Below are 13296 nucleotides of genomic sequence, written 5' to 3'. Positions count from 1 at the left end.
GTTCATCTTCCGCAGAAATTGCAAACTGGGCCAAACAGGAGGTTAAAGGGACTGACTCTCCAAGTGGGGAGAGTGTTAGTAAAGCGTCTGGAATGTTGCACCCGAGTACCAGGGGAGGAAAACTGAGACATATTTGAACACGTCTCCCGATCACATGGTTGATCATACTCTGGGTTCCACATGCATGTTTTAGCTGAAGGAAGAATACCTAAAATCTGCGTAGTTGAAATCCGTGGAATGGGTACCATGCAATATGACTTCAAAGGTCTTCATTTGCTCACTGAACCTCTCCAATCCTATCACTGCTGCGTTTATGCCCCTGTACACATGCTTGATTCTCTTTCGGAGACATAGCAATCTATAGGTTTTAAGATACTTACTAGTCAGGTACATTCTTAGGCGTTTAATATGCGGTGTTGAGTCCATTTCGTTGAGCAAGGAGTAGCTCTTGTCTATTCCATATTTGGCTTAAGGAACTTTGTGCTCATTTCAATCTCTGGTTTTATGCAGCACCCCAACTCACCTTTCCCCTTAAGCAAGCATAAGTTGGTTTTCTAAATTTGAGACCCTGTTCTGTTCTGTAATTCAGTTCCTGTGTAGCCAAGTTTACATTCCGTGTATTACTGATATCTTATGATGTTTCTTTTTCTGTGTGACTTATTTCAGTTAGAATCACCATACCCGAATCCACTCATTATGCTGCTACGGGCCTGGTGACATAGATTTCATTGCTGAGTGATATTGCTTTGTACATGAGTACCACAACTTCTTTATCCATTTTTCAATTTCTGTGATATTGAACTTGTACGGTAAACGAGGTTCTTGTAAACAGAGGCGTCCCAAACTTTGGGGTGGCTGTGTCTTTTTGATTTTAATTTCCCTAAGCTATAGGACCATAAGTGGAAGTGCACTAGGCTCTGTTGCTTTGTTTTTTAGATGTTTCAGGAAACACCATACATTTCTCCCGAGTGTCTGTTGGCAATTTACATCCCGCCCATCAGCATAACAAGGCTCCCAGTTCTCCATGGCCTGTCCTGCCTTTCTGGATTTTACACTTTTTTCAGATGGCCCTTTTGACCGGGGGGAAGTGAGACTTCATTGTAGTGCAGATTTCCTTTGCAAGCTTGCTTGGTTGGCCAAAAAGGGCGTATGCGTTTTTTCCTGAATATATTCAGGAAAAAACGCATACGCCCTTTTTGGCCAAGTGCATCATTGTGGACGTTCTGCCTCTTTTCCTATGCTTTCAATGCAATTCCAGTCTACCTCCTGAAATCGGTTTCCTGCAATTCTGCCCCGCTTTCAAGTCCTCTTGGCAGCCTTACTTCAGTCTATTTTTGGACGATAGCTGTCATTTATAACTCTGCAGGTTTGTGAATTACAGTGCCCCTGAGCTCCTTTCTTCAACTCGCTTTCTTTTGAGCTGGCCGCAACACCGCAGGATGGCTTCAGGCCCTAATCTGGTTGCGGTACGGCACGCTGAGCCTTTGGTTATTTCCTCTTCCTGGTGGGAAATGAGAGTTAAATTTGCCCGTCCAGACACCTCCAGCTAGCCTCTCATTGGTTCTCGCTATTCCTGTTCATCTTCCGCAGAAATTGCAAACTGGGCCAAACAGGAGGTTAAAGGGACTGACTCTCCAAGTGGGGAGAGTGTTAGTAAAGCGTCTGGAATGTTGCACCCGAGTACCAGGGGAGGAAAACTGAGACATATTTGAACACGTCTCCCGATCACATGGTTGATCATACTCTGGGTTCCACATGCATGTTTTAGCTGAAGGAAGAATACCTAAAATCTGCGTAGTTGAAATCCGTGGAATGGGTACCATGCAATATGACTTCAAAGGTCTTCATTTGCTCACTGAACCTCTCCAATCCTATCACTGCTGCGTTTATGCCCCTGTACACATGCTTGATTCTCTTTCGGAGACATAGCAATCTATAGGTTTTAAGATACTTACTAGTCAGGTACATTCTTAGGCGTTTAATATGCGGTGTTGAGTCCATTTCGTTGAGCAAGGAGTAGCTCTTGTCTATTCCATATTTGGCTTAAGGAACTTTGTGCTCATTTCAATCTCTGGTTTTATGCAGCACCCCAACTCACCTTTCCCCTTAAGCAAGCATAAGTTGGTTTTCTAAATTTGAGACCCTGTTCTGTTCTGTAATTCAGTTCCTGTGTAGCCAAGTTTACATTCCGTGTATTACTGATATCTTATGATGTTTCTTTTTCTGTGTGACTTATTTCAGTTAGAATCACCATACCCGAATCCACTCATTATGCTGCTACGGGCCTGGTGACATAGATTTCATTGCTGAGTGATATTGCTTTGTACATGAGTACCACAACTTCTTTATCCATTTTTCACTTTCTGTGATATTGAACTTGTACGGTAAACGAGGTTCTTGTAAACAGAGCCGTTCCAAACTTTGGGGTGGCTGTGTCTTTTTGATTTTAATTTCCCTAAGCTATAGGACCATAAGTGGAAGTGCCCTAGGTTCTGTTGCTTTGTTTTTTAGATGTTTCAGGAAACACCATACACTTCTCCCGAGTGGTTGTTGGCAATTTACATCCCGCCCATCAGCATAACAAGGCTCCCAGTTCTCCATGGCCTGTCCTGCCTTTCTGGATTTTACACTTTTTTCAGATGGCCCTTTTGACCGGGGGGAAGTGAGACTTCATTGTAGTGCAGATTTCCTTTGCAAGCTTGCTTGGTTGGCCAAAAAGGGCGTATGCGTTTTTTCCTGAATATATTCAGGAAAAAACGCATACGCCCTTTTTGGCCAAGTGCATCATTGTGGACGTTCTGCCTCTTTTCCTATGCTTTCAATGCAATTCCAGTCTACCTCCTGAAATCGGATTCCTGCAATTCTGCCCCGCTTTCAAGTCCTCTTGGCAGCCTTACTTCAGTCTATTTTTGGACGATAGCTGTCATTTATAACTCTGCAGGTTTGTGAATTACAGTGCCCCTGAGCTCCTTTCTTCAACTCGCTTTCTTGTGAGCTGGCCGCAACACCGCAGGATGGCTTCAGGCCCTAATCTGGTTCCGGTACGGCACGCTGAGCCTTTGGTTATTTCCTCTTCCTGGTGGGAAATGAGAGTTAAATTTGCCCGTCCAGACACCTCCAGCTAGCCTCTCATTGGTTCTCGCTATTCCTGTTCATCTTCCGCAGAAATTGCAAACTGGGCCAAACATGAGGTTAAAGGGACTGACTCTCCAAGTGGGGAGAGTGTTAGTAAAGCGTCTGGAATGTTGCACCCGAGTACCAGGGGAGGAAAACTGAGACATATTTGAACACGTCTCCCGATCACATGGTTGATCATACTCTGGGTTCCACATGCATGTTTTAGCTGAAGGAAGAATACCTAAAATCTGTGTAGTTGAAACCCGTGGAATGGGTACCATGCAATATGACTTCAAAGGTCTTTATTTGCTCACTGAACCTCTCCAATCCTATCACTGCTGCGTTTATGCCCCTGTACACATGCTTGATTCTCTTTCGGAGACATAGCAATCTATAGGTTTTAAGATACTTACTAGTCAGGTACATTCTTAGGCGTTTAATATGCGGTGTTGAGTCCATTTCGTTGAGCAAGGAGTAGCTCTTGTCTATTCCATATTTGGCTTAAGGAACTTTGTGCTCATTTCAATCTCTGGTTTTATGCAGCACCCCAACTCACCTTTCCCCTTAAGCAAGCATAAGTTGGTTTTCTAAATTTGAGACCCTGTTCTGTTCTGTAATTCAGTTCCTGTGTAGCCAAGTTTACATTCCGTGTATTACTGATATCTTATGATGTTTCTTTTTCTGTGTGACTTATTTCAGTTAGAATCACCATACCCGAATCCACTCATTATGCTGCTACGGGCCTGGTGACATAGATTTCATTGCTGAGTGATATTGCTTTGTACATGAGTACCACAACTTCTTTATCCATTTTTCACTTTCTGTGATATTGAACTTGTACGGTAAATGAGGTTCTTGTAAACAGAGGCGTCCCAAACTTTGGGGTGGCTGTGTCTTTTTGATTTTAATTTCCCTAAGCTATAGGACCATAAGTGGAAGTGCACTAGGCTCTGTTGCTTTGTTTTTTAGATGTTTCAGGAAACACCATACACTTCTCCGGAGTGGCTGTTGGCAATTTACATCCCGCCCATCAGCATAACAAGGCTCCCAGTTCTCCATGGCCTGTCCTGCCTTTCTGGATTTTACACTTTTTTCAGATGGCCCTTTTGACCGGGGGGAAGTGAGACTTCATTGTAGTGCAGATTTCCTTTGCAAGCTTGCTTGGTTGGCCAAAAAGGGCGTATGCCTTTTTTCCTGAATATATTCAGGAAAAAACGCATACGCCCTTTTTGGCCAAGTGCATCATTGTGGACGTTCTGCCTCTTTTCCTATGCTTTCAATGCAATTCCAGTCTACCTCCTGAAATCGGTTTCCTGCAATTCTGCCCCGCTTTCAAGTCCTCTTGGCAGCCTTACTTCAGTCTATTTTTGGACGATAGCTGTCATTTATAACTCTGCAGGTTTGTGAATTACAGTGCCCCTGAGCTCCTTTCTTCAACTCGCTTTCTTTTGAGCTGGCCGCAACACCGCAGGATGGCTTCAGGCCCTAATCTGGTTCCGGTACGGCACGCTGAGCCTTTGGTTATTTCCTCTTCCTGGTGGGAAATGAGAGTTAAATTTGCCCGTCCAGACACCTCCAGCTAGCCTCTCATTGGTTCTCGCTATTCCTGTTCATCTTCCGCAGAAATTGCAAACTGGGCCAAACAGGAGGTTAAAGGGACTGACTCTCCAAGTGGGGAGAGTGTTAGTAAAGCGTCTGGAATGTTGCACCCGAGTACCAGGGGAGGAAAACTGAGACATATTTGAACACGTCTCCCGATCACATGGTTGATCATACTCTGGGTTCCACATGCATGTTTTAGCTGAAGGAAGAATACCTAAAATCTGCGTAGTTGAAACCCGTGGAATGGGTACCATGCAATATGACTTCAAAGGTCTTCATTTGCTCACTGAACCTCTCCAATCCTATCACTGCTGCGTTTATGCCCCTGTACACATGCTTGATTCTCTTTCGGAGACATAGCAATCTATAGGTTTTAAGATACTTACTAGTCAGGTACATTCTTAGGCGTTTAATATGCGGTGTTGAGTCCATTTCGTTGAGCAAGGAGTAGCTCTTGTCTATTCCATATTTGGCTTAAGGAACTTTGTGCTCATTTCAATCTCTGGTTTTATGCAGCACCCCAACTCACCTTTCCCCTTAAGCAAGCATAAGTTGGTTTTCTAAATTTGAGACCCTGTTCTGTTCTGTAATTCAGTTCCTGTGTAGCCAAGTTTACATTCCGTGTATTAGTGATATCTTATGATGTTTCTTTTTCTGTGTGACTTATTTCAGTTAGAATCATCGTACCTGAATCCACTCATTGTGCTGCTACGGGCCTGATGACATAGATTTCATTGCTGAGTGATACTGCATTGTACGTAAGTACCACAAGTTCTTTATCCATTTTTCACTTTCTGTGATATTGAACTTGTACGGTAAACGAGGTTCTTGTAAACGGAGGCGTCCCAAACTTTGGGGTGGCTGTGTCTTTTTGATTTTAATTTCCCTAAGCTATAGGACCATAAGTGGAAGTGCCCTAGGCTCTGTTGCTTTGTTTTTTAGATGTTTCAGGAAACACCATACACTTCTCCCAAGTGGTTGTTGGCAATTTACATCCCGCCCATCAGCATAACAAGGCTCCCATTTCTCCATGGCCTGTCCTGCCTTTCTGGATTTTACACTTTTTTCAGATGGCCCTTTTGACCGGGGGGAAGTGAGACTTCATTGTAGTGCAGATTTCCTTTGCAAGCTTGCTTGGTTGGCCAAAAAGGGTGTATGCGTTTTTTCCTGAATATATTCAGGAAAAAACGCATACGCCCTTTTTGGCCAAGTGCATCATTGTGGACGTTCTGCCTCTTTTCCTATGCTTTCAATGCAATTCCAGTCTACCTCCTGAAATCGGTTTCCTGCAATTCTGCCCCGCTTTCAAGTCCTCTTGGCAGCCTTACTTCAGTCTATTTTTGGACGATAGCTGTCATTTATAACTCTGCAGGTTTGTGAATTACAGTGCCCCTGAGCTCCTTTCTTCAACTCGCTTTCTTTTGAGCTGGCCGCAACACCGCAGGATGGCTTCAGGCCCTAATCTGGTTCCGGTACGGCACGCTGAGCCTTTGGTTATTTCCTCTTCCTGGTGGGAAATGAGAGTTAAATTTGCCCGTCCAGACACCTCCAGCTAGCCTCTCATTGGTTCTCGCTATTCCTGTTCATCTTCCGCAGAAATTGCAAACTGGGCCAAACAGGAGGTTAAAGGCGCTGACTCTCCAAGTGGGGAGAGTGTTAGTAAAGCGTCTGGAATGTTGCACCCGAGTACCAGGGGAGGAAAACTGAGACATATTTGAACACGTCTCCCGTTCACATGGTTGATTATACTCTGGGTTCCACATGCATGTTTTAGCTGAAGGAAGAATACCTAAAACCTGGGTAGTTGAAACCCGTGGAATGGGTACCATGCAATATGACTTCAAAGGGTCTTCATTTGCTCTCCGAACCTCTCCAATCCTATCACTGCTGTGTTTATGCCCCTGTACACATGCTTGATTCTCTTTCGGAGACATAGCAATCCATAGGTTTTAAGATACTTACTAGTCAGGTACATTCTTAGGCGTTTAATATGGGGAGTTGAGTCCATTTCGTTGAGCAAGGAGTAGCTCTTGTCTATTCCATATTTGGCTTAAGGAACTTTATCTGTGCTCATTTCAATCTCTGGTTTTATGCAGCACCCCAACTCACCTTTACCCTTAAGCAAGAATAAGTTGGTTTTCTAAATTTGAGACCCTGTTCTGTTCTGTAATTCAGTTCCTGTGTAGCCAAGTTTACATTCCGTGTATTACTGACATCTTAGAATGTTTCTTTTTCTGTGTGACTTATTTCAGTTAGAATCATCATACCTGAATCCACTCATTGTGCTGCTAAGGGCCTGATGACACAGATTTCATTGCTGTGTGATATTGCTTTGTAAGTAAATACCACAACTTCTTTATCCATTTTTCACTTTCTGCGATGTTGAACTTGTACTGTAAACGAGGTTCTTGTAAACAGAGCCGTTCCAAACTTTGGGGTGGCTGTGTCTTTTTGATTTTAAATTCCCTAAGCTATAGGACCATAAGTGGAAGTGCCCTAGGCTCTGTTGCTTTGTTTTTTAGATGTTTCAGGAAACACCATACACTTCTCCCGAGTGGTTGTTGGCAATTTACATCCCGCCCTTCAGCATAACAAGGCTCCCAGTTCTCCATGGCCTGTCCTGCCTTTCTGGATTTTACACTTTTTTCAGATGGCCCTTTTGACCGGGGGGAAGTGAGACTTCATTGTAGTGCAGATTTCCTTTGCAAGCTTGCTTGGTTGGCCAAAAAGGGCGTATGCGTTTTTTCCTGAATATATTCAGGAAAAAACGCATACGCCCTTTTTGGCCAAGTGCATCATTGTGAACGTTCTGCCTCTTTTCCTATGCTTTCAATGCAATTCCAGTCTACCTCCTGAAATCGGTTTCCTGCAATTCTGCCCCGCTTTCAAGTCCTCTTGGCAGCCTTACTTCAGTCTATTTTTGGACGATAGCTGTCATTTATAACTCTGCAGGTTTGTGAATTACAGTGCCCCTGAGCTCCTTTCTTCAATTCGCTTTCTTTTGAGCTGGCCGCAACACCGCAGGATGGCTTCAGGCCCTAATCTGGTTCTGGCATGGCACGCTGAGCCTTTGGTTATTTCCTCTTCCTGGTGGGAAATGAGAGTTAAATTTGCCCGTCCAGACACCTCCAGCTAGCCTCTCATTGGTTCTCGCTATTCCTGTTCATCTTCTGCAGAAATTGCAAACTGGGCCAAACAGGAGGTTAAAGGCGCTGACTCTCCAAGTGGGGAGAGTGTTAGTAAAGCATCTGGAATGTTGCACCCGAGTACCAGGGGAGGAAAACTGAGACATATTTGAACACGTCTCCCGTTCACATGGTTGATCATACTTGGGTTCCACATGCATGTTTTAGCTGAAGGAAGAATACCTTAAACCTGGAGAGTTGAGACCCGTGTAATGGGTACCATGCAATATGACTTCAAAGGGTCTTCATTTGCTCACCGAACCTCTCCAATCCTATCACTGCTGCGTTTATGCCCCTGTACACACGCTTGATTCTCTTTCGGAGACATAGCAATCCATAGGTTTTAAGATACTTACTAGTCAGGTACATTCTTAGGCGTTTAATATGCGGTGTTGAGTCCATTTCGTTGAGCAAGGAGTAGCTCTTGTCTATTCCATATTTGGCTTAAGGAACTTTATCTGTGCTCATTTCAATCTCTGGTTTTATGCAGCACCCCAACTCACCTTTCCCCTTAAGCAAGCATAAGTTGGTTTTCTAAATTTGAGACCCTGTTCTGTTCTGTAATTCAGTTCCTGTGTAGCCAAGTTTACATTCCGTGTATTACTGATATCTTATGATGTTTCTTTTTCTGTGTGACTTATTTCAGTTAGAATCATCATACCTGAATCCACTCATTGTGCTGCTAAGGGCCTGATGACACAGATTTCATTGCTGAGTGATATTGCTTTGTAAGTAAATACCACAACTTCTTTATCCATTTTTCACTTTCTGCGATGTTGAACTTGTACTGTAAACGAGGTTCTTGTAAACAGAGCCGTTCCAAACTTTGGGGTGGCTGTGTCTTTTTGATTTTAAATTCCCTAAGCTATAGGACCATAAGTGGAAGTGCCCTAGGCTCTGTTGCTTTGTTTTTTAGATGTTTCAGGAAACACCATACACTTCTCCCGAGTGGTTGTTGGCAATTTACATCCCGCCCTTCAGCATAACAAGGCTCCCAGTTCTCCATGGCCTGTCCTGCCTTTCTGGATTTTACACTTTTTTCAGATGGCCCTTTTGACCGGGGGGAAGTGAGACTTCATTGTAGTGCAGATTTCCTTTGCAAGCTTGCTTGGTTGGCCAAAAAGGGCGTATGCGTTTTTTCCTGAATATATTCAGGAAAAAACGCATACGCCCTTTTTGGCCAAGTGCATCATTGTGGACGTTCGGCCTCTTTTCCTATGCTTTCAATGCAATTCCAGTCTACCTCCTGAAATCGGTTTCCTGCAATTCTGCCCCGCTTTCAAGTCCTCTTGGCAGCCTTACTTCAGTCTATTTTTGGACGATAGCTGTCATTTATAACTCTGCAGGTTTGTGAATTACAGTGCCCCTGAGCTCCTTTCTTCAACTCGCTTTCTTTTGAGCTGGCCGCAACACCGCAGGATGGCTTCAGGCCCTAATCTGGTTCCGGTACGGCACGCTGAGCCTTTGGTTATTTCCTCTTCCTGGTGGGAAATGAGAGTTAAATTTGCCCGTCCAGACACCTCCAGCTAGCCTCTCATTGGTTCTCGCTATTCCTGTTCATCTTCCGCAGAAATTGCAAACTGGGCCAAACAGGAGGTTAAAGGGACTGACTCTCCAAGTGGGGAGAGTGTTAGTAAAGCGTCTGGAATGTTGCACCCGAGTACCAGGGGAGGAAAACTGAGACATATTTGAACACGTCTCCCGATCACATGGTTGATCATACTCTGGGTTCCACATGCATGTTTTAGCTGAAGGAAGAATACCTAAAATCTGCGTAGTTGAAACCCGTGGAATGGGTACCATGCAATATGACTTCAAAGGTCTTCATTTGCTCACTGAACCTCTCCAATCCTATCACTGCTGCGTTTATGCCCCTGTACACATGCTTGATTCTCTTTCGGAGACATAGCAATCTATAGGTTTTAAGATACTTACTAGTCAGGTACATTCTTAGGCGTTTAATATGCGGTGTTGAGTCCATTTCGTTGAGCAAGGAGTAGCTCTTGTCTATTCCATATTTGGCTTAAGGAACTTTGTGCTCATTTCAATCTCTGGTTTTATGCAGCACCCCAACTCACCTTTCCCCTTAAGCAAGCATAAGTTGGTTTTCTAAATTTGAGACCCTGTTCTGTTCTGTAATTCAGTTCCTGTGTAGCCAAGTTTACATTCCGTGTATTACTGATATCTTATGATGTTTCTTTTTCTGTGTGACTTATTTCAGTTAGAATCATCATACCTGAATCCACTCATTGTGCTGCTAAGGGCCTGATGACACAGATTTCATTGCTGAGTGATATTGCTTTGTAACTAAATACCACAACTTCTTTATCCATTTTTCACATTCTGCAATGTTGAACTTGTACTGTAAACGAGGTTCTTGTAAACAGAGCCGTTCCAAACTTTGGGGTGGCTGTGTCTTTTTGATTTTAATTTCCCTAAGCTATAGGACCATAAGTGGAAGTGCCCTAGGCTCTGTTGCTTTGTTTTTTAGATGTTTCAGGAAACACCATACACTTCTCCCAAGTGGTTGTTGGCAATTTACATCCCGCCCATCAGCATAACAAGGCTCCCATTTCTCCATGGCCTGTCCTGCCTTTCTGGATTTTACACTTTTTTCAGATGGCCCTTTTGACCGGGGGGAAGTGAGACTTCATTGTAGTGCAGATTTCCTTTGCAAGCTTGCTTGGTTGGCCAAAAAGGGCGTATGCGTTTTTTCCTGAATATATTCAGGAAAAAACGCATACGCCCTTTTTGGCCAAGTGCATCATTGTGGACGTTCTGCCTCTTTTCCTATGCTTTCAATGCAATTCCAGTCTACCTCCTGAAATCGGTTTCCTGCAATTCTGCCCCGCTTTCAAGTCCTCTTGGCAGCCTTACTTCAGTCTATTTTTGGACGATAGCTGTCATTTATAACTCTGCAGGTTTGTGAATTACAGTGCCCCTGAGCTCCTTTCTTCAACTCGCTTTCTTTTGAGCTGGCCGCAACACCGCAGGATGGCTTCAGGCCCTAATCTGGTTCCGGTACGGCACGCTGAGCCTTTGGTTATTTCCTCTTCCTGGTGGGAAATGAGAGTTAAATTTGCCCGTCCAGACACCTCCAGCTAGCCTCTCATTGGTTCTCGCTATTCCTGTTCATCTTCCGCAGAAATTGCAAACTGGGCCAAACAGGAGGTTAAAGGGACTGACTCTCCAAGTGGGGAGAGTGTTAGTAAAGCGTCTGGAATGTTGCACCCGAGTACCAGGGGAGGAAAACTGAGACATATTTGAACACGTCTCCCGTTCACATGGTTGATCATACTTGGGTTCCACATGCATGTTTTAGCTGAAGGAAGAATACCTTAAACCTGGAGAGTTGAGACCCGTGTAATGGGTACCATGCAATATGACTTCAAAGGGTCTTCATTTGCTCACCGAACCTCTCCAATCCTATCACTGCTGCGTTTATGCCCCTGTACACACGCTTGATTCTCTTTCGGAGACATAGCAATCCATAGGTTTTAAGATACTTACTAGTCAGGTACATTCTTAGGCGTTTAATATGCGGTGTTGAGTCCATTTCGTTGAGCAAGGAGTAGCTCTTGTCTATTCCATATTTGGCTTAAGGAACTATATCTGTGCTCATTTCAATCTCTGGTTTTATGCAGCACCCCAACTCACCTTTCCCCTTAAGCAAGCATAAGTTGGTTTTCTAAATTTGAGACCCTGTTCTGTTCTGTAATTCAGTTCCTGTGTAGCCAAGTTTACATTCCGTGTATTACTGATATCTTATGATGTTTCTTTTTCTGTGTGACTTATTTCAGTTAGAATCATCATACCTGAATCCACTCATTGTGCTGCTAAGGGCCTGATGACACAGATTTCATTGCTGAGTGATATTGCTTTGTAAGTAAATACCACAACTTCTTTATCCATTTTTCACTTTCTGCGATGTTGAACTTGTACTGTAAACGAGGTTCTTGTAAACAGAGCCGTTCCAAACTTTGGGGTGGCTGTGTCTTTTTGATTTTAAATTCCCTAAGCTATAGGACCATAAGTGGAAGTGCCCTAGGCTCTGTTGCTTTGTTTTTTAGATGTTTCAGGAAACACCATACACTTCTCCCGAGTGGTTGTTGGCAATTTACATCCCGCCCTTCAGCATAACAAGGCTCCCAGTTCTCCATGGCCTGTCCTGCCTTTCTGGATTTTACACTTTTTTCAGATGGCCCTTTTGACCGGGGGGAAGTGAGACTTCATTGTAGTGCAGATTTCCTTTGCAAGCTTGCTTGGTTGGCCAAAAAGGGCGTATGCGTTTTTTCCTGAATATATTCAGGAAAAAACGCATACGCCCTTTTTGGCCAAGTGCATCATTGTGGACGTTCGGCCTCTTTTCCTATGCTTTCAATGCAATTCCAGTCTACCTCCTGAAATCGGTTTCCTGCAATTCTGCCCCGCTTTCAAGTCCTCTTGGCAGCCTTACTTCAGTCTATTTTTGGACGATAGCTGTCATTTATAACTCTGCAGGTTTGTGAATTACAGTGCCCCTGAGCTCCTTTCTTCAACTCGCTTTCTTTTGAGCTGGCCGCAACACCGCAGGATGGCTTCAGGCCCTAATCTGGTTCCGGTACGGCACGCTGAGCCTTTGGTTATTTCCTCTTCCTGGTGGGAAATGAGAGTTAAATTTGCCCGTCCAGACACCTCCAGCTAGCCTCTCATTGGTTCTCGCTATTCCTGTTCATCTTCCGCAGAAATTGCAAACTGGGCCAAACAGGAGGTTAAAGGGACTGACTCTCCAAGTGGGGAGAGTGTTAGTAAAGCGTCTGGAATGTTGCACCCGAGTACCAGGGGAGGAAAACTGAGACATATTTGAACACGTCTCCCGATCACATGGTTGATCATACTCTGGGTTCCACATGCATGTTTTAGCTGAAGGAAGAATACCTAAAATCTGCGTAGTTGAAACCCGTGGAATGGGTACCATGCAATATGACTTCAAAGGTCTTCATTTGCTCACTGAACCTCTCCAATCCTATCACTGCTGCGTTTATGCCCCTGTACACATGCTTGATTCTCTTTCGGAGACATAGCAATCTATAGGTTTTAAGATACTTACTAGTCAGGTACATTCTTAGGCGTTTAATATGCGGTGTTGAGTCCATTTCGTTGAGCAAGGAGTAGCTCTTGTCTATTCCATATTTGGCTTAAGGAACTTTGTGCTCATTTCAATCTCTGGTTTTATGCAGCACCCCAACTCACCTTTCCCCTTAAGCAAGCATAAGTTGGTTTTCTAAATTTGAGACCCTGTTCTGTTCTGTAATTCAGTTCCTGTGTAGCCAAGTTTACATTCCGTGTATTACTGATATCTTATGATGTTTCTTTTTCTGTGTGACTTATTTCAGTTAGAATCATCATACCT

General features: G+C 43.9%; 1 long non-coding RNA gene across 15 annotated transcripts in view; it reads left to right on the top strand.

The window, feature by feature from the left end:
- The window catches only part of LOC307181410, a 1574020-nt gene that overhangs the window by 1176476 nt on the left and 384248 nt on the right, over positions 1-13296 (top strand). The window contains exon 1 of one of the 15 annotated variants that reach the window (XR_013826721.1): positions 6769-7053. The exons of the other annotated variants lie outside the window; for them this stretch is intronic. This is a non-coding gene — a long non-coding RNA (uncharacterized lncRNA). Of the gene's footprint in view, positions 1-6768; positions 7054-13296 lie in introns of those variants that run through there. 15 annotated transcript variants of the gene reach the window in all.

The sequence above is a fragment of the Stenella coeruleoalba genome (genome assembly GCF_951394435.1).
Source record: "Stenella coeruleoalba genome assembly, contig: scaffold_50, whole genome shotgun sequence".
NCBI classification, from domain to species: Eukaryota; Metazoa; Chordata; class Mammalia; order Artiodactyla; family Delphinidae; genus Stenella; species Stenella coeruleoalba.
This window is presented reverse-complemented; position numbering and strand designations above follow the sequence as displayed.